We start from the raw sequence: 20,906 nt of genomic DNA, 5'->3' as shown, positions 1-20,906 counted from the left end.
CACTGAGACGAAAGGTCGAGCGTGAATCATATAGTAGATATGATCAACATAGTGATGTTCACCATTGAAAACTACTCCATCTCACGTGATGATCGAACATGGTTTAGTTGATATGGATCACATGATCACTTAGATGATTAGAGGGATGTCTACCTAAGTGGGAGTTCTTAAGTAATATGATTAATTGAACTTAAATTTATCATGAACTTAGTCCTGATAGTATTTGCATATCTATGTTGTAGATCAATTGCTCACGTATAACTTCCCCGTTTTATTTACGATATGTTCATAGAGAAAACTATGTTGAAAGATGTTAGTAGAAATGATGCGGACTAGCTCTGTTATCTGAGGATTATCCTCATTGCTGCACATAAGAATTATGTCCTTGATGCACCGCTAGGTGATGGACCTTTTGCAGGAGCAGATGCAGACGTTATGAATGTTTGACAAGCTCGGTATGATGACTACTTGATAGTTTAGCGCGCCATACTTTACGGCTTAGAACCGGGACTTCAAAAACATTTTGAACGCCACAGAGCATGTGAGATGTTCCAAGAGCTGAAATTGGTATTTCAGACTCATGCCCGTGTTAAGAGGTATGAGACCTCTGACAAGTACTTTGCCTACAAGATGGAGGAGAATAGCTCAGTTAGTGAGCATGTGCTCAGAATGTCTGAGTACTACAATCACTTGAATCAAGTGGGAGTTAATATTACAGATAAGATAGTGTTTCACAGAGTTCTCTAGTCACTACCACCAAGTTATTAGAACTTCGTGATAAACTATAATATGCAAGGGATAACGGAAACGATTCCTAAGCTCTTCGCAATGCTGAAATTGGCGAAGGTAGAAATCAATAAAAAGCATCAAGTGTTGATGGTTGACAAGATCACTAGTTTCAAGTAAAAGGGCAAGGGAAAGAAAGGGAACTTCAAGAAGAATGACAAGCAAGTTTTCACTCCCATGCAGAAGACCAAAACTAGACCTAAGCCTGAAACTGAGTGCTTCTACTGCAAAGGGAATGGTCACTGGAAGCGGAACTACCCCAAATACTCGGCGGATAAGAAGCATGGCAAAGTGAACAAAAGTATATTTGATATACATGTTATTGATGTGTACTTTACAAGTGTTCATAGTAATCCCAGGGTCTTTGATACTGGTTCAGTTGCTAAGATTAGTAACTCGAAACAGGAGTTGCAAAATGAACAGAGACTAGTTAAGGGCAAGGTGACGATGTGTGTTGGAAATGATTCCAAGGTTGATAAGATCACCATCGCACACTCCTTTTACCTTCGGGATTAGTGTTGAACCTAAAATAAATGTTATTTGGTGTTTGCATTGAGCATGAATATGATTGGATCATGTTTATTGTAATACGGTTATTCATTTAAGTCAAAGAATAATTGTTGTTCTGTTTACATGAATAAAACCTTCTATGGTCATACACTTAATATAAATGGTTTATTGAATCTCGATTGTAGTGATACACATATTCATAATATTGATACCAAAAGATGCAAAGTTGATAATGATAGTGCAACATACTTGTGGCACTGCCGTTTAGGTCATATTGATGTAAAGCGCATGAAGAAACTCCATGCGGATGGACTTTTGGAATCACTTGATTATGAATTATTTTATGCTTGCGAACCATGCCTCATGGGCAAAATGATTAAAGACTCCGTTCTCCGGAACAATGGAGCAAGCCACTACTTATTGGAAATAATACATAAAGATGTATGCGGTCCAATGAGTGTTGATGCTCGCGGCAGGTATCATTATTTTCTGACCTTCACAGATGATTTGAGCAGATATGAGTATATCTACTTAATGAAATACAAGTCTGAAACATTTGAAAAGTTCAATGAATTTCAGAGTGAAGTGGAGAATCATCGTAACAAAGAAATAAAGTTTCTACGATCTGACCGCGGAGACAAAATACTTGAATTACGAGTTTGGCCTTCAGTTGAAACAATGTCGAATAGTTTCGCAACTCATGCCACCTGGAACACCATAGCATAATGGTGTGTCCGAACATAGTAACCGTACTTTATTAGATATGGTGCGATCTATGATGTCTCTTACCGATTTACCACTATCATTTTGGGGTTATGCATTAGATACAGCTACATTCACGTTAAATAGGGCACTGTCTAAAAATCCATTGAGATGACACCGTATGGACTGTGGTTTAGCAACAAACCTAAGCTGTCATTTCTTAAAGTCTGGGGCTATGATGCTTATGTGAAAAAGTTTCAACCTGATAAGCTCGAATCCAAAACGAAGAAACGCGTCTTCATAGGATACCCAAAGGAAACTGTTGGGTACACCTTCTATCACAGATCCGAAGGCAAGATATTCGTTGCTAAGAATGGATCCTTTCTAGAGAAGAAGTTTCTCTTGAAAGAAGTGAGTGGGAGGAAAGTAGAACTTGATGAGGTAACTGTACCTGCTCCCTTATTGGAAAGTAGTTTATCACACAAATCAGTTCTAGTGATATCTACACCAGTAAGTGAGGAAGCTAATGATGATGATCATGAAACTTCTGATCAAGTTATTATCAAACCTTGTAGGTCAACCAGAGTAATATCCGCACCAGAGTGGTACGACAATCCTGTTCTGGAAGTCATGTTACTTGACCATGACGAACCAACAAACTATGAGGAAGCGATGATGAGCCTAGATTCCGCAAAATGGCTTGAGGGCATGAAATCTGAGATGGGATCCATGTATGAGAACAAAGTATGGAGTTTTGTTGACTTGCCCAATGATCGGCAAGCCATTGAGATTAAATGGATCTTCAAGAAGAAGACAGACGCTGATAGTAGTATTACTATATACAAAGCTCGAATTGCCGCAAAAGGTTTTCGACAAGTTCAAGATGTTGACTACGATGAGATTTTCTCACTCGTAGCGATGCTTAAGTCTGTCCGAATCATGTTAGCAATTGCCACATTTTATGAAATCTGGCAAATGGATGTCAAAACTGCATTCATTAATGGATTTCTTAAAGAAGAGTTGTATATGATGCAACAAGAAGGTTTTGTCAATCCTAAAGGGGCTAACAAAGTGTGCAAGCTCCAGCGATCCATCTATGGACTGGTGCCAGCATCTCAGAGTTGGAATATATGCTTTGATAAAGTGATCAAAGCATATGGTTTTATACAAACTTGCGGTGAAGCCTGTATTTACAAGAAAGTGAGTGGGAGCACTACAACCTTTCTGATAAGTATATGTGAATGACATATTATTGATCAGAAATGATGTAGAATTTTCTAGAAAGCATAAAGGAGTGTTTGAAATGAGTTTTTCAAAGAAAGACCTCGGTGAAGCTACTTGCATATTGAGCATCAAGATCTATAGAGATAGATCAAGACGCTTGATATATTTTTCAATGAGTACATATCTTGACAAGATTTTGAAGTAGTTCAAAATGGAACAGTCAAAGAAGGAGTTCTTGCCTGTGTTGCAAGGTGTGAAGTTGAGTAAAGACTCAAAACCCGACCACGGCAGAAAATAGAAAGAGAATGAAAAGTCATTCCCTATACCTCAGCCATAGGTTCTATAAAGTATGATATGCTGTGTACCAGACCTATTGTGCACCTCACTAAGAGTTTGGCAAGAGGGTACAATAGTGATCCAGGAGTGGGTCACCGGACATCGGTCAAAATTATCCTTAGTGGAATAAGGATATGTTTCTCGGCTAGGTGACAAAAAGTTCGTCGTAAAGAGTTACGTTGATGCAAGTTTTGACACCGATCTGGATGACTATGAGTCTCAATATGGATACATATTGAAAGTGGGAGCAATTAGCTAGAGTAGCTCCGTGCAGAACATTGTAGACATAGAAAAATTTACAAAATACATACGGCTCTGAATGTGGCAGACCCGTAGACTAAACTTCTCCCACAAGCAAAACATGATCACACTTTGGGTGTTAATCACATAGCGATGTGAACTAGATTATTGACTCTAGTAAACCCTTTGGGTATTAGTCACATGGAGATGTTAACTAATCACATAAAGATGTGAACTATTGGTGTTAAATTACAGGACGATGTGAACTAGATTATTGACTCTAGTGCAATTATAAGTGTTATTGGTGTTAAATTACAGGACGATGTGGTTATTGACCAGAGATTCGTCTCAGTCATGTCTACATCATTCTCGAACCCGTAGGGTCCGCACGCTTAACGTTCGTTGACGATATAGTATTATATGAGTTATGTGAGTTGATGACCGAATGTTGTTCGGAGTCCCGGATGAGATCACAGACATGACGAGGAACTACGAAATGGTCCGGAGGTAAATATTGATATATAGGACGATGCTATTTGGTCACCGGAAAGGTTTCAGGATATACCGGGTATTCATCGGGTCATTGCAAGGGGTCCATGAGACCTACGGGGATTATATGGGCCTAATGGGCCATGGGGAGGCACACACCAGCCCACAAGGGGCTGGCACACCCTCTCCCTGGCCGTCGACCCTAGGGAAGGAAAGGGGGAGGGCTAGCCCCTCCTGCCCCCCCTCCTCATGGGAGAAAGGAGGCGGGGGGCACCCTCCCCCGCCTTTCCCCGTGCGCCTAAGAAGGTAGGGGTGGCTAGGGCAAGGCCCAAGGTGGCCGCCGACCCCTTGTGGGAACCCTAGGCTGCCTCCCCTCCCCCCACCTATATATATGTGTGGAGGTAGAGGGGCAACACACTCGACGATACCCAAGCCATGTGCGGCGCCCTTCTCCCTCTAGTTCGTCCTCGGTCATATTTTCATAGTGCTCAGCGTAGCCCTACGGAGATAGTTGCATCACCACCGTCACCACGCCGTCGTGCTGCCGAAACTCATCTACTACTTCACCCGTCTTGCTGGATCAAAAAGGCGAGGACGTCATCGAGCTAAACCAGTGCTGAACGCGGAGGTGTCGTACATTCAGTACTTGATCGGTTGGATCGTGAAGGTGTTCAACTACATCAACCACATTGATTAATGCTTCCGCTAAACGGTCTACGACGGTACGCAGCCGTACTCTCCCCTCTCGTAGCTATGCATCTCCATGGATAGATCTTGCGTGTGCATAGAAATTTGTTTGTTTTCCATGCAACATTCCCCAACAGTACCTGGGCTCGTTCCCGGCAGGCGGCGACGGGAATGTATCCCGCCGCGCAGAGCTCAATGATGGTGGTGTCGGTGACCTTAGAGGCCACCCACCTCCCCTTCATGTCCGCATCGGCCATTCGTGCGAATGCAGAAGCTTGGGGAGGAGTTTTTTTGGCTTGAGAATGATATTGGGAATGTGAAGGCTTGGAGGGTTCGAGCGCTAGAGGAGGAGGAAAGCGTGGGAGTGTGGATTCGACCCCTCTTGCTCTTTATAAGCCAGTAAAAGGTGAAGCATCCCCTCTATTGCGCCGTAAAAATTGCCATGTTTCGGCCTTTCGTGCCATCATGGCCGCTTGGGGAGAAATAATTGATATCCCCTAAAATGCGGGGCATGATCTCCGTTTTGATACGACGTGCCAATAAGAGGTTTGCCTTGAACCTCGATTCAAATAAGTAATGGCTGATGCACGCGATGTCAGGAGTGGTGACGCTTTGATAAAGGCTGTCAATAAATGACTCCCGAGCTCACCTACACTATTAGTCTTTGAGAGTATGCAAGCTTTGCGCTTCGTATGAATAAAAATGCGTCTTGGGCAGCACATGGCTGGATTTGCTCGGGCCTCCATCAAGAGGGGAAACAATAACCAATTAAGGGGATCGTGAGTTTTGTGTGATACCCATCCGAGGACATCGAACTTGCCAGCTAAGCTAAAGATCGCCTGGCCGAAGACGTTATCCGAGGAAGGTTGTCAACCTCTGCTTCAAAGACAAGTTCGGGGGCCACTGACGGTGCCCTGAAGTAGGGGGTCCTAGCCCAGCCGGACTAATATATGGGCCAAACCACTGACCCACTAAGAAGTACTCCGGAGGCCTTCATTGTGCAATGACCTAAGACTTGGCGTGTACTTCAAGCATATCTGATTATATTCGGCATGTAAATTCTTAGATGGCAACCGACCATGTGTAACCCTAGATACCCCCGGTGCCTATATAAACCAGAGTGTTTAGTCCGTAGAGACCATCCACACACCTGTTCATCATACCCCTAGGGGTTAGACCAAAATTCACGATCTCGAGGTAGATCAACTACATACTTTGATAATTCCATAATATAAGCAAGAGCAGACCATAGGGTTTTACCTCCATAGAGAGGGCCCGAACCTGGGTAAACTTTGCGTGTGTTCTCTCTTGTTACCCATCGACCCGATCTAAACAGCTCGGGCCACCCTGTTGGAAATATGCCCTAGAGGCAATAATAAAATGGTTATTATTATATTTCCTTCTTCATGATAATTGTCTATTATTCATGCTATAATTGTGTTATTCGGAAATCGTAATACATGTGTGAATACATAGACCACAACATGTCCCTAGTGAGCCTGTAGTTGACTAGCTTGTTGATCAATAGATGGTTACGGTTTCCTGACCATGGACATTGGATGTCATTGATAACGGGATCACATCATCAGGAGAATGATGTGATGGACAAGACCCAATCCTAAGCATAGCGCAAGATCATGTAGTTTGTCTGCTAAAGCTTTTCTAATGTCAAGTATCTTTTCCTTAAACCATGAGATTGTTCAACTCCCGGATACTGTAGGAATACTTTGGGTGTGCCAAACGTCACAATGTAACTGGGTGACTATAAAGGTGCACTACGGGTATCTCCGAAAGTGTCTGTTGGGTTGGCACGAATCGAGACTGGGATTTGTCACTCCGTATGAACGGAGAGGTATCTCTGGGCCCACTCGGTAAGACATCATCGTAATGAGCTCAATGTGACTAAGGGTTGGTCACGGGATGATGTGTTACGGAACGAGTAAAGTGACTTGCCGGTAACGATATTGAACGAGGTATTGGGATACCGACGATCGAATCTCGGGCAAGTAACATACCGATTGACAAAGGGAATTGTATACGGGATTGCTTGAATCCTCGACATCGTGGTTCATCCGATGAGATCATCGTGGAACATGTGGGAGCCAACATGGGTATCCAGATCCCGCTGTTGGTTATTGGCCGGAGAGTTGTCTCGGTCATGTCTACATGGTTCCCTAACCCGTAGGGTCTACACACTTAAGGTTCGATGACGCTAGGGTTATTAGGAAGACTTGTATGTGATTACCGAATGTTGTTCGTAGTCCCGGATGAAATCCCGGACGTCACGAGGAGTTCTGGAATGGTCCGGAGGTGAAGATTTATATATGGGAAGTTGTCATACGGTCACCGGAAAGGTTCGGGGGCATATCGGTATTATACCGGGGCCACTGGAGGGGTTCCGGGGGTCCACCGGGAGGGGCCACCTCTCTCGGAGGGCCTTATGGGCCGTAGAGGAAAGGGAACCAGTCCTTGGAGGGCTGGGCGCATCCCCCCCTTGGGCCCATACGCCTAGGGTTGGGGGGGGGAACCCTAGAGGGGGCGCCCCCTTGCTTGGGGGGCAAGCCCCTCCCCTTGGCCGCCCCCCCTAGATCTCATCTAGAGGGGGCTGGCCCCCTTCCCCTATAAATAGAGGGGCAAGGGGAGGGTTGCACACCACATCAAAGGCGCAGCCCCTCCCCAACACCTCTCCTCCTTCGTTAAGAGCTTGGCGAAGCCCTACCGGAGTACTGCTGCTCCACCACCACCACGCCATCGTGCTGCTGTTGGGGCTCTCTTCCTCAACCTCTCCCTCCTCCTTGCTGGATCAAGGCACGGGAGACGTCTCTGCTCCATACGTGTGTTGAACGCGGAGGTGTCGTCCGTTCGGCGCTAGGATCATCGGTGATTTGGATCACGACGAGTACGACTCCATCAACCCCGTTCTCTTGAACGCTTCCGCTCGCGATCTACAAGGGTATGTAGATGCACTCCTCTCCCTCTCGTTTCTAGATGACTCCATAGATTGATCTTGGTGATGCGTAGAAAATTTTAAATTTCCGCTGCGATCCCCAACAGTGGCATCATGAGCTAGGTCTATGCGTAGTTTCTATGCACGAGTAGAACACAAGTTGGTTGTGGGCGTCAATTTTGTCAATTTACTTGCCGCTACTAGTCTTATCTTTATTCGGCAGCATTGTGGGATGAAGCGGCTCGGACCGACCTTACACGTACGCTTACGTGAGACTGGTTCCACCGACTGACATGCACTAGTTGCAGAAGGTGGCTAGCGGTTGTCTGTCTCTCCCACTTTAGTCAGATCGGATTCGATGAAAAGGGTCCTTATGAAGGGTAAATAGAAATTGGCATATCACATTGTGGTTTTGGCGTAGGTAAGAAACGGTCTTGCTAGAAACCTATAGCAGCCACGAAAAACTTGCAACAACAATTAGAGGACGTCTAACTTGTTTTTGCAGCATATGCCGTGTGATGTGATATGGCCAAAAGGATGTGATGAATGATATATGTGATGTATGAGATTGATCATGTTCTTGTAATAGGAATCACGACTTGCATGTCGATGAGTATGACAACCGGCAGGAGCCATAGGAGTTGTCTTAATTTATTTATGACTTGTGTGTCAACATAAACATCATGTAATTACACCGTTAGCCATAGTAGTAGAAGTAATAGTTGGTGAGACAACTTCATGAAGACACGACGATGGAGATCATGATGATGGAAGTCATGGTGTCATGCCGGTGACAATGATGATTATGGCGCCCCGAAGATGGAGACCAAAAGGTGCAAAATGATATTGGCCATATCATGTCACTATTTGATTGCATGTGATGTTTATCATGTTTTACATCTTATTTGCTTAGAACGACGGTAGCATAAATAAGATGATCCCTCGCAATAATTTCAAGAAAATGTTCCCCCCTAACTGTGCACCGTTGCTAAGGTCCGTTGTTCTGAAGCACCACGTGATGATCGGGTGTGATAGGTTCTAACGTTCACATACAACGGGTGTAAGCCAGATTTACACACGCAATACACTTAGGATGACTTGACGAGCCTAGCATGTACAGACATGGCCTCGAAACACGGAAGACCGAAAGGTCGAACATGAGTCGCATAGAAGATACGATCAACATGAAAATGTTCACTGATGATGACTAGTCCGTCTCACGTGATGATCGGACACGGCCTAGTTGACTCGGATCATGTATCACTTAGATGACTAGAGGGATGTCTATCTGAGTGGGAGTTCATTAAATAATTTGATTAGATGAACTTAATTATCATGAACATAGTCTTAAAATCTTTGCAATATGTCTTGTAGATCAAATGGCCCACGCTAATGTCGCCCTCAACTTCAACGCGTTCCTAGAGAAAACCAAGCTGAAAGACGATGGCAGCAACTACACGGACTGGGTCCGTAACCTGAGGATTATCCTCATAGCTGCCAGGAAAGCATATGTCCTTGATGCACCGCTAGGTGAAGCACCTGTTTTCCCAGCAGAACAAGACGTTATGAACGCTTGGTAGACGCGTAGTGATGATTACTCCCTGGTTCAGTGCGGCATGCTTTACAGCTTAGAACCAGGGCTCCAAAAGCGTTTTGAGCAACACGGAGCATATGAGATGTTCCAAGAGCTGAAAATGGTTTTCCAAGCTCATGCCCGGGTCAAGAGATATGAAGTCTCCGACAAGTTCTACAGTTGTAAGATGGAGGAGAATAGTTCCGTGAGCGAGCACATACTCAAAATGTCTGGGTTGCACAACCGCTTGTCTCAGCTGGGAGTTAATCTCCCGGATGATGCGGTCGTTGACAGAATCCTTCAGTCGCTCCCACCTAGCTACAAGAGCTTTGTGATGAACTTCAATATGCAGGGGATGGAAAAGACCATTCCTGAGGTATATTCAATGCTGAAATCAGCGGAGGTGGAAATCAAAAAGGAACATCAAGTGTTGATGGTGAATAAAACCACTAAGTTCAAGAAAGGCAAGGGTAAAAAGAACTTCAAGAAGGACGGCAAGGGAGTTGCCGCGCCCGGTAAGCAAGCTGCCGGGAAGAAGCCAAAGAATGGACCCAAGCCTGAGACTGAGTGCTTTTATTGCAAGGAAAACGGTCACTGGAAGCGAAACTGCCCCAAGTACTTAGCGGATAAGAAGGCCGGCAATGCCAAAGGTTTATGTGATATACATGTTATTGATGTGTACCTAACCAGCGCTCGTAGTAGCTCCTGGGTATTTGATACCAGTGCAGTTGCTCATATTTGTAACTCAAAACAGGAACTGTGGAATAAACGGAGACTGGCGAAGGACGAGGTGACGATGCGCGTCGGGAATGGTTCCAAGGTTGATGTGATCGCCGTCGGCACGCTACCTCTACATTTACCTACGGGATTAGTTTTAAACCTCAATAATTGTTATTTAGTACCAGCTTTGAGCATGAACATTGTATCTGGATCTCGTTTAATACGAGATGGCTACTCATTTAAATATGAGAATAATGGTTGTTCTATTTATATGAGAGACATGTTTTATGGTCATGCCCCGCTGGTCAATGGTTTATTCTTATTTAATCTCGAACGTGATGTTACACATATGCATAGTGTGAATGCCAAAAGATGTAAGGTTGATAATGATAGTCCCACATACTTGTGGCACTGCCGCCTTGGTCACATTGGTGTCAAACGCATGAAGAAACTCCATGCAGATGGACTTTTGGAGTCTCTTGATTATGAATCATTTGACACGTGCGAACCATGCCTCATGGGCAAAATGACCAAGACTCCGTTCTCCGGAACAATGGAGCGAGCAACCAACTTATTGGAAATCATACATACTGATGTGTGCAGTCCAATGAGTGTTGAGGCTCGCAGTGGCTATCGTTATGTTCTCACCCTCACTGATGACTTGACTAGATATGGATATGTCTACTTAATGAAACACAAGTCTGAGACCTTTGAAAAGTTCAAGGAATTTCAGAGTGAGGTTGAGAATCAACGTGACAAGAAAATCAAGTTCTTACAATCAGATCGTGGGGGAGAATATTTGAGTCACGAATTTGGCATGCACTTAAGGAAATGTGGAATAGTTTCACAACTCACGCCGCCTGGAACACCTCAGCGTAATGGTGTGTCCGAACGTCGTAATCGCACTCTATTGGATATGGTGCGATCTATGATGTCTCTTACCGATCTACCGCTATCATTTTGGGGTTATGCTATAGAGACTGCCGCATTCACTTTAAATAGGGATCCGTCGAAATCCGTTGAGACGACATCGTATGAATTGTGGTTTGGTAAGAAACCTAAGCTGTCGTTTCTGAAAGTTTGGGGATGCGATGCTTATGTCAAGAAACTTCAACCTGAAAAGCTCGAACCCAAATCGGAAAAATGCGTCTTCATAGGATACCCTAAAGAAACTATTGGGTGTACCTTCTACCTCAGATCCGAAGGCAAGATCTTTGTTGCCAAGAATGGATCCTTTCTAGAGAAGGAGTTTCTCTCGAAAGAAGTAAGTGGGAGGAAAGTAGAACTTGATGAAGTATTGCCTCTTGAACCGGAGAGTGGCGCAGCTCAAGAAAATGTTTCTGAGGTGCCTGCACCGACTAGAGAGAAAGTTAATGATGATCATGAAACTTTAGATCAAGTTGCTACTGAACTTCGTAGGTCCACAAGGACACGTTCCGCATCAGAGTGGTACGGCAACCCTGTCCTGGAAATCTTGTTGTTAGACAATGGTGAACCTTCGAACTATGAAGAAGCGATGGCGGGCCCAGATTTCGACAAATGGCTGGAAGCCATGAAATCCGAGATATGATCCATGTATGAAAACGAAGTATGGACTTTGACTGACTTGCCCGATGATCGGCGAGCCATAGAAAATAAATGGATCTTTAAGAAGAAGACAGACGCGGATGGTAATGTGACCATCTATAAGGCTCGGCTTGTCGCTAAGGGTTATCGACAAGTTCAAGGGGTTGACTATGATGAGACTTTCTCACCCGTAGAGAAGCTGAAGTCCGTCCGAATCATGTTAGCAATTGCCGCATTCTATGATTATGAGATATGGCAAATGGACGTCAAAACAGCATTCCTTAATGGTTTCCATAAGGAAGAATTGTATATGATGCAGCCGGAAGGTTTTGTCGAACCTAAGAATGCTGACAAGGTGTGCAAGCTCCAACGCTCAATCTATGGGCTGGTGCAAGCCTCTCGGAGTTGGAACATTCGATTTGATGAGATGATCAAAGCGTTTGGGTTTACGCAGACTTATGGAGAAGCCTGTCTTTACAAGAAAGTTAGTGGGAGCTCTGTAGCATTTCTCATATTATATGTGGATGACATACTATTGATGAGAAATGATATAAAATTCTTGGAAAGCATAAAGGCCTACTTGAACAAGTGTTTTTCAATGAAGGACCTTGGAGAAGCTGCTTATATATTAGGCATCAAGATCTATAGAGATAGATCGAGACGCCTCATTGATCTTTCACAAAGTACATACCTTGACAAGATATTGAAGAAGTTCAATATGGATCAGTCCAAGAAGGGGTTCTTGCCTGTATTGCAAGGTATGAGATTGAGCATGGCTCAATGCCCGACCACGACAGAAGATAGAGAAAAGATGAGTGTCGTCCCCTATGCCTCGGCCATAGGGTCTATTATGTAGGCCATGTTGTGTACCAGACCTGATGTAAACCTTGCCGTGAGTTTGGTAGGAAGGTACCAAAGTAATCCCGGCATGGAACACTGGACAGCGGTCAAGAATATCCTGAAGTACCTGAAGAGGACTAAGGATATGTTTCTCGTTTATGGAGGTGACGAAGAGCTCGTCGTAAAGGGTTACGTCGATGCTAGCTTCGACACAAATCTGGATGACTCTAAGTCACAAACCGGATACGTGTATATTTTGAATGGTGGGGCAGTCAGCTGGTGTAGTTGCAAGCAAAGCGTCGTGGCGGGATCTACGTGTGAAGCGGAGTACATGGCAGCCTCGGAGGCAGCACAAGAAGCAATCTGGATGGAGTTCATTACCGACCTAGGAGTTATTCCCAATGCGTCGGGCCCGATGACTCTCTTCTGTGACAACACTGGAGCTATTGCCCTTGAAGGAAATATGCCCTAGAGGCAATAATAAAGTTATTATTTATTTACTTATATCATGATAAATGTTTATTATTCATGCTAGAATTGTATTAACCGGAAACATAATACATGTGTGAATACATACACTAGTAGAAAACGGAGCTTTAAAACCGGTTCATAAGGGCCTTTAGTGTCGGTTCCATAACCGGCACTAATTGGTGGGCACTAAAGGCCCCCCCCTTTAGTACCGGTTCGGCACGAACCGGCGCTAAAGTGCCACCACGTGGCGTGAGCTCGCGCCCTGGTATGGGGGACCTTTAGTACCGGTTGGTGTTACCAAGCGGTACTAAAGATTTTTTTGAATTTTTTTTTTGAAAATTTTGGAATTTTTTTTTGATTTTTTTTCGATTTTTAATTTTTTTGAATTATTTGGTGATTTAGTCTCTAATCACCTCTCTTAACTGCTCAAGTGTGGATCACTCATTCCAAATCATCTATCTTCCCGACCGGTCACCCATCCCTCTCACTACTCCAGCCCAAGCATGCTTAACTTTCGGGTTCTATTCTCCTTCGTTTCCAAGTCTGCACTTGTTGTTTTCCTGACAATAGTAAGATGTCAATCCTATTAACCCTCAGGAGTTTAGCTTGAGCATGAAGTCACACATTTTACTGTTTGAGTTTGAAACTATTATTCTAAAAAACAGTAATTATTTAGTAACACTAATATTTCTTGAATAAGTTTGACCATAGTTTGACCATAGTTTGACCACAGTTTGACCAGATTTGACCAAAATTCAAAAAATTGAAATAATTATTTAGTAACACTAATATTCTTGAATAATTATGCAGTAACATTAATACTTCTTGAATTAGTAGTTTGACCAGATTTAACAAAAAAATTTAAAAAAACTTAAATTTGACCATATCTTTTTTTCTTTTGGAATTTGAGGATTCTAAAAAATTGCAAACAGGCCGTAGGCGGTCTCCATCGGATGCGGATTTTCGTGCTGAATTTTTTGATATATTATACGTTTTTTTCCGACATCGTATGCAAAAGTTATAGCCGTTTTACATTTTCCCTACACTTTTTGCAAAACATGTCCAAATTTAAGTTTTCAAATTTTCCTAACGTGTAGATGTAGTAATATAACTACCTCTCGAAGGATTTTATTTTTTGAAGTTTTTATCATTTTCTTTTGATTTTTTCAAAATTGAAATGGCGATACACAGGGGGGGTAGAGTTTGAAAATTGCCCTATAGTGCCGGTTTGTGTCTTCAACCAGGACTATAGGTTAAGACTCTGTAGTGCCGGTTGGTGACACAAACCGGTACTATAGGTTAGACCTTTAGTACCGGTTTGTGTCACAAACCGTCACTAAAGGTGCTCGTGGGGCCCTGGCCTCACGCCAGCCTGCCACCACCCCTTTAGTACCGGTTCGTGGCACGAACCGATACTAAAGGTTCATTATGAACCGGCACTAATGCATAGCCATTCGAACCGGCACTATTGATCACATTAGTGCCGGTTTTTTTACAAACCGGCACTAATGTGCTTCACGTTTGACCCTTTTTCTACTAGTGATAGACAAACATAGTGTCACTAGTATGCCTCTACTTGACTAGCTCGTTGATCGAAGATGGTTAAGTTTCCTAGCCATAGACATGAGTTGTCATTTGATTAACGGGATCACATCATTAGGAGAATGATGTGATTGACTTGACCCATTTCGTTAGCTTAGCACTTGATTGTTTAGTTTGTTGCTATTGCTTTCTTCATGACTTATACATGTTCCTATGACTATGAGATTATGCAACTCCCGTTTACCGGAGGAACACTTTGTGTGCTACCAAACGTCACAACGTAACTGGGTGATTATAAAGGTGCTCTACAGGTGTCTCCGAAGGTACTTGTTGGGTTGGCGTATTTCGAGATTAGGATTTGTCACTCCGATTGTCGGAGAGGTATCTCTGGGCCCTCTCGGTAATGCACATCACATAAGCCTTGCAAGCATTGCAACTAATAAGTTAGCTGCGGGATGATGTATTACGGAACGAGTAAAGAGACTTGCCGGTAACGAGATTGAACTAGGTATTGAGATACCGACGATCAAATCTCGGGCAAGTAACATACCGATGACAAAGGGAACAACGTATGTTGTTATGCGGTCTGACCGATAAAAGATCTTCGTAGAATATGTAGGAGCCAATATGAGCATCCAGGTTCCGCTATTGGTTATTGACCGGAGACGTGTCTCGGTCATGTCTACATTATTCTCGAACCCGTAGGGTCCGCATGCTTAACGTTACGATGATAGTTTCATTATGAGTTTATATATTTTGATGTACCAAAGGTTGTTCGGAGTCCCGGATATGATCACGGACATGACGAGGAGTCTCGAAATGGTCGAGACATAAAGATCGATATATTGGACGGCTATATTCGGACACCGGAAGTGTTTTGGGTGATTTCGGAGAAAACCGGAGTGCCGGAAGGGTTACCGGAACCCCCCGGGGAAGTATTGGGCCTTGGTGGGCCTGAGGGGAGAGAGAGGGCAGCAGCCCAGGAGGTGGCGCGCCCCTCCCATGGGGAGTCCGAATTGGACTAGGGGAGGGGGGCGCGGCCCCTCTTTCCCTCTCCCTCTCCCTCTATTTCCTTCCCCCTTCTCTCTTCCTAGTTGGACTAGGAAAGGGGAGTCCTACTCCTACTAGGAGGACTCCCCCCTCCTTGGCACGCCCCAAGGGCCGGCCGGCCTCTCCCCTTTGCTCCTTTATATACAGGGGCAGGGGGCACCTCTAGACACACAAGTTGATCTTCGTGATCGTTCTCTTAGCCGTGTGCGGTGCCCCCCTCCACCATAATCCTCGATAATATTGTAGCGGTGCTTAGGCGAAGCCCTGCGACGGTAGAACATCAAGATCGTCACCACGCCATCATGCTGACGGAACTCTTCCCCGACACTTTGCTGGATCGGAGTCCGGGGATCGTCATCGAGCTGAACGTGTGCTAGAACTCGGAGGTGCCGTAGTTTTGGTGCTTGATCGGTCGGGCCGTGAAGACGTACGACTACATCAACCGCATTGTGCTAACGCTTACGCTTACGGTCTACGAGGGTACGTAGAAAACACTCTCCCCTCTCGTTGCTATGAATCACCATGATCTTGCGTGTGCGTAGGATTTTTTTTAAAATTACTACGTTCCCCAATAGTGGCATCCGAGCCCAGGTTTTATGCGTTGATGTTATGCACGAGTAGAACACAAGTGAGTTGTGGACGATATAAGTCATACTGCTTACCAGCATGTCATACTTTGGTTCGACGGTATTGTTGGATGAAGCGGCCCGGACCGACATTACGTGTACGCTTAGTCGAGACTGGTTCTACCGACGTGCTTTGCACACAGGTGGCTGGCGGGTGTCAGTTTCTCCAACTTTAGTTGAACCGAGTGTGGCTACGCCCGGTCCTTGCGAAGGTTAAAACAGCACCAACTTGACAAACTATCGTTGTGGTTTTTGATGCGTAGGTAAGAACGGTTCTTGCTAAAGCCTGTAGCACCCATGTAAAACTTGCAACAACAAAGTAGAGGACGTCTAACTTGTTTTTGCAGGGCATGTTGTGATGTGATATGGTCAAGACATGATGCTAAATTTTATTGTATGAGATGATCATGTTTTGTAACCGAGTTATCGGCAACTGGCAGGAGCCATATGGTTGTCGCTTTATTGTATGCAATGCAATTGCACTGTAATGCTTTACTTTATCACTAAGCGGTAGTGATAGTCGTGGAAGCATAAGTTTTGGCGAGACGACAACGATGCTACGATGGTGATCAAGGTGTTGCGCCGGTGACGATGGTGATCATGACGGTGCTTCGAAGATGGAGATCACAAGCACAAGATGATGATGGCCATATCATATCACTTATATTGATTGCATGTGATGTTTATCTTTTATGCATCTTATCTTGCTTTGATTGACGGTAGCATTATAAGATGATCCCTCACTAAATTATCAAAGTATAAGTGTTCTCCCTGAGTATGCACTGTTGTGAAAGTTCTTCGTGCTGAGACACCACGTGATGATCGGGTGTGATAGGCTCTACGTTCAAATACAACGGGTGCAAAACAGTTGCACACGCGGAATACTCAGGTTTAACTTGACGAGCCTAGCATATAACAGATATGGCCTCGGAATACGGAGACCGAAAGGTCGAGCGTGAATCATATAGTAGATATGATCAACATATTGATGTTCACCATTGATACTACTCCATCTCACGTGATGATCGGACATGGTTTAGTTGATTTGGATCACGTGATCACTTAGAGGATTAGAGGGATATCTTTCTAAGTGGGAGTTCTTAATTAATATGATTAATTGAACTTAAATTTATCATGAACTTAGTACCTGATAGTATCTTGCTTGTCTATGTTTGATTGTAGATAGATGGCTCGTGCTGTTGTTCCGTTGAATTTTTAATGCGTTCCTTGAGAAAGCAAAGTTGAAAGATGATGGTAGCAATTACACGGACTGGGTCCGTAACTTGAGGATTATCCTCATTGCTGCACAGAAGAATTACGTCCTGGAAGCACCGCTAAGTGCCAAGCCTGCTGCAGGAGCAACACTAGATGTTATGAACGTCTGGCAGAGCAAAGCTGATGACTACTCGATAGTTCAGTGTGCCATGCTTTACGGCTTAGAACCGGGTCTTCAACGATGTTTTGAATGTCATGGAGCATATGAGATGTTCCAGGAGTTGAAGTTAATATTTCAAGCAAATGCCCGGATTGAGAGATATGAAGTCTCCAATAAGTTCTATAGCTGCAAGATGGAGGAGAATAGTTCTGTCAGTGAACATATACTCAAAATGTCTGGGTATCATAATCACTTGACTCAACTGGGGGTTAATCTTCATGTTGATAGTGTCATTGATAGAGTTCTTCAATCACTGCCACCAAGATACAAAAGCTTGGTGATGAACTATAATATGCAAGGGATGAATAAGACTATTCCTGAGCTCTTCGCAATGCTAAAAGCCGCGGAGGTAGAAATCAAGAAGGAGCATCAAGTGTTGATGGTCAATAAGACCACCAGTTTCAAGAAAAAGGGCAAAGGGAAGAAGAAAGGGAACTTCAAGAAGAACAGCAAATGAGTTGCTGCTCAGGAGAAGAAACCCAAGTCTGGACCTAAGCCTGAAACTGAGTGCTTCTACTGCAAGCAGACTGGTCACTGGAAGTGGAACTGCCCCAAGTATTTGACGGATAAGAAGGATGGCAAAGTGAACAAAGGTATATGTGATATACATGTTATTGATGTGTACCTTACTAATGCTCGCAGTAGCACCGGGGTATTTGATAATGGTTCTGTTGCTAACATTTGCAACTCGAAACAGGGGCTACGGATCAAGCGAAGATTGGCTAAGGACGAGGTGACGATGCGCGTGGGAAATGGTTCCAAAGTCGATGTGATCGCGGTCGGCACGCTACCTCTACATCTACCTTCGGGATTAGTATTAGACCTAAATAATTGTTATTTGGTGCCAGCGTTGAGCATGAACATTATATCTGGATCTTGTTTGATGCGAGACGGTTATTCATTTAAATCAGAGAATAATGGTTGTTCTATTTATATGAGTAATATCTTTTATGGTCATGCACCCTTGAAGAGTGGTCTATTTTTGATGAATCTCGATAGTAGTGATACACATATTCATAATGTTGAAATCAAAAGATGCAGAGTTGATAATGATAGTGCAACTTATTTGTGGCACTGCCGTTTAGGTCATATCGGTGTAAAGCGCATGAAGAAACTCCATACTGATGGACTTTTGGAACCACTTGATTATGAATCACTTGGTACTTGCGAACCGTGCCTCATGGGTAAGATGACTAAAACGTCGTTCTCCGGTGCTATGGAGAGAGCAATGGATTTGTTGGAAATCATACATACAGATGTATGTGGTCCAATGAATGTTGAGGCTCGTGGCGGATATCGTTATTTTCTCACCTTCACAGATGATTTAAGCAGATATGGGTATATTTACTTAATGAAACATAAGTCTGAAACATTTGAAAATTTTAAAGAATTTCAGAGTGAAGTTGAAAATCATCATAACAAGAAAATAAAGTTTCTATGATCTGATCGTGGAGGAGAATATTCGAGTTACGAGTTTGGTCTACATTTGAAACAATGCGGAATAGTTTCGCAACTCACGCCACCCGGAACACCACAGTGTAATGGTGTGTCCGAACGTCGTAATCGTACTTTATTAGATATGGTGCGATCTATGATGTCTCTTACTGATTTACCGTTATCGTTTTGGGGTTATGCTTTAGAGACAACTACATTCACGTTAAATAGGACACCATCGAAATCTGTTGAGACGACGCCTTATGAACTGTGGTTTGGCAAGAAACCAAGGTTGTCGTTTCTAAAAGTTTGGGGCTGCGATGCTTATGTGAAAAAGCTTCAACCTGATAACCTCGAACCCAAATCGGAGAAATGTGTCTTCATAGGATACCCAAAGGAGACTGTTGGGTACACCTTCTATCACAGATCCGAAGGCAAGACTTTTGTTGCTAAATTCAGAGTTTTTCTAGAGAAGGAGTTTCTCTCGAAATAAGTGAGTGGGAGAAAAGTAGAACTTGATGAGGTAACTATACCTGCTCCCTTATTGGAAAGTAGTACATCACAGAAACCGGTTTCTATGACACTTACACCAATTAGTGAGGAAGCTAATGATAATGATCATGAAACTTCAGATCAAGTTACTACCGAACCTCGTAGATCAACCAGAGTAAGATCCGCACCAGAGTGGTACGGTAATCCTGTTCTGGAAGTCATGCTACTAGATCATGATGAACCTACGAACTATGAAGAAGCGATGGTGAGCCCAGATTCCGCAAAATGGCTAGAAGCCATGAAATCTGAGATGGGATCCATGTATGAGAACAAAGTGTGGACTTTGGTTGACTTGCCCGTTGATCGGCAAGCAATTGAGAATAAATGGATCTTCAAGAAGAAGACTGACGCTGATGGTAATGTTACTATCTATAAAGCTCGACTTGTTGCAAAAGGTTTTCGACAAGTTCAAGGGATTGACTACGATGAGACCTTCTCACCCGTAGCGATGCTTAAGTCTGTCCGAATCATGTTAGCAATTGCCGCATTTTATGATTATGAAATTTGGCAAATGGATGTCAAAACTGCATTCCTGAATGGATTTCTGGAAGAAGAGTTGTATATGATGCAACCAGAAGGTTTTGTCGATCCAAAGGGAGCTAACAAAGTGTGCAAGCTCCAGCGATCCATTTATGGACTGGTGCAAGCCTCTCGGAGTTGGAATAAATGCTTTGATAGTGTGATCAAAGCATTTGGTTTTATACAAACTTTTGGAGAAGCCTGTATTTACAAGAAAGTGAGTGGGAGCTCTGTAGCATTTCTGATATTATATGTGGATGACATATTATTGATTGGAAATAATATAGAATTTCTGGATAGCATAAAGGGATACTTGAATAAGAGTTTTTCAATGAAAGACCTCGGTGAAGCTGCTTACATATTGGGCATGAAGATCTATAGAGATAGATCAAGACGCTTAATTGGACTTTCACAAAGCACATACCTTGACAAGGTTTTGAAGAAGTTCAAAATGGATCAAGCAAAGAAAGGGTTCTTGCCTATGTTACAAGGTGTGAAGTTGAGTAAGACTCAATGTCCGACCACCGCAGAAGATAGAGAGAAAATGAAAGATGTTCCCTATGCTTCAGCCATAGGCTCTATCATGTATGCAATGTTGTGTACCAGACCTGATGTGTGCCTTGCTATAAGTCTAGCAGGGAGGTACCAAAGTAATCC

This window comes from Triticum urartu, chromosome 1 (genome assembly GCF_003073215.2).
Source record: "Triticum urartu cultivar G1812 chromosome 1, Tu2.1, whole genome shotgun sequence".
NCBI lineage: Eukaryota > Viridiplantae > Streptophyta > Magnoliopsida > Poales > Poaceae > Triticum > Triticum urartu.
Note: the sequence above shows the minus strand (reverse complement) of the source record.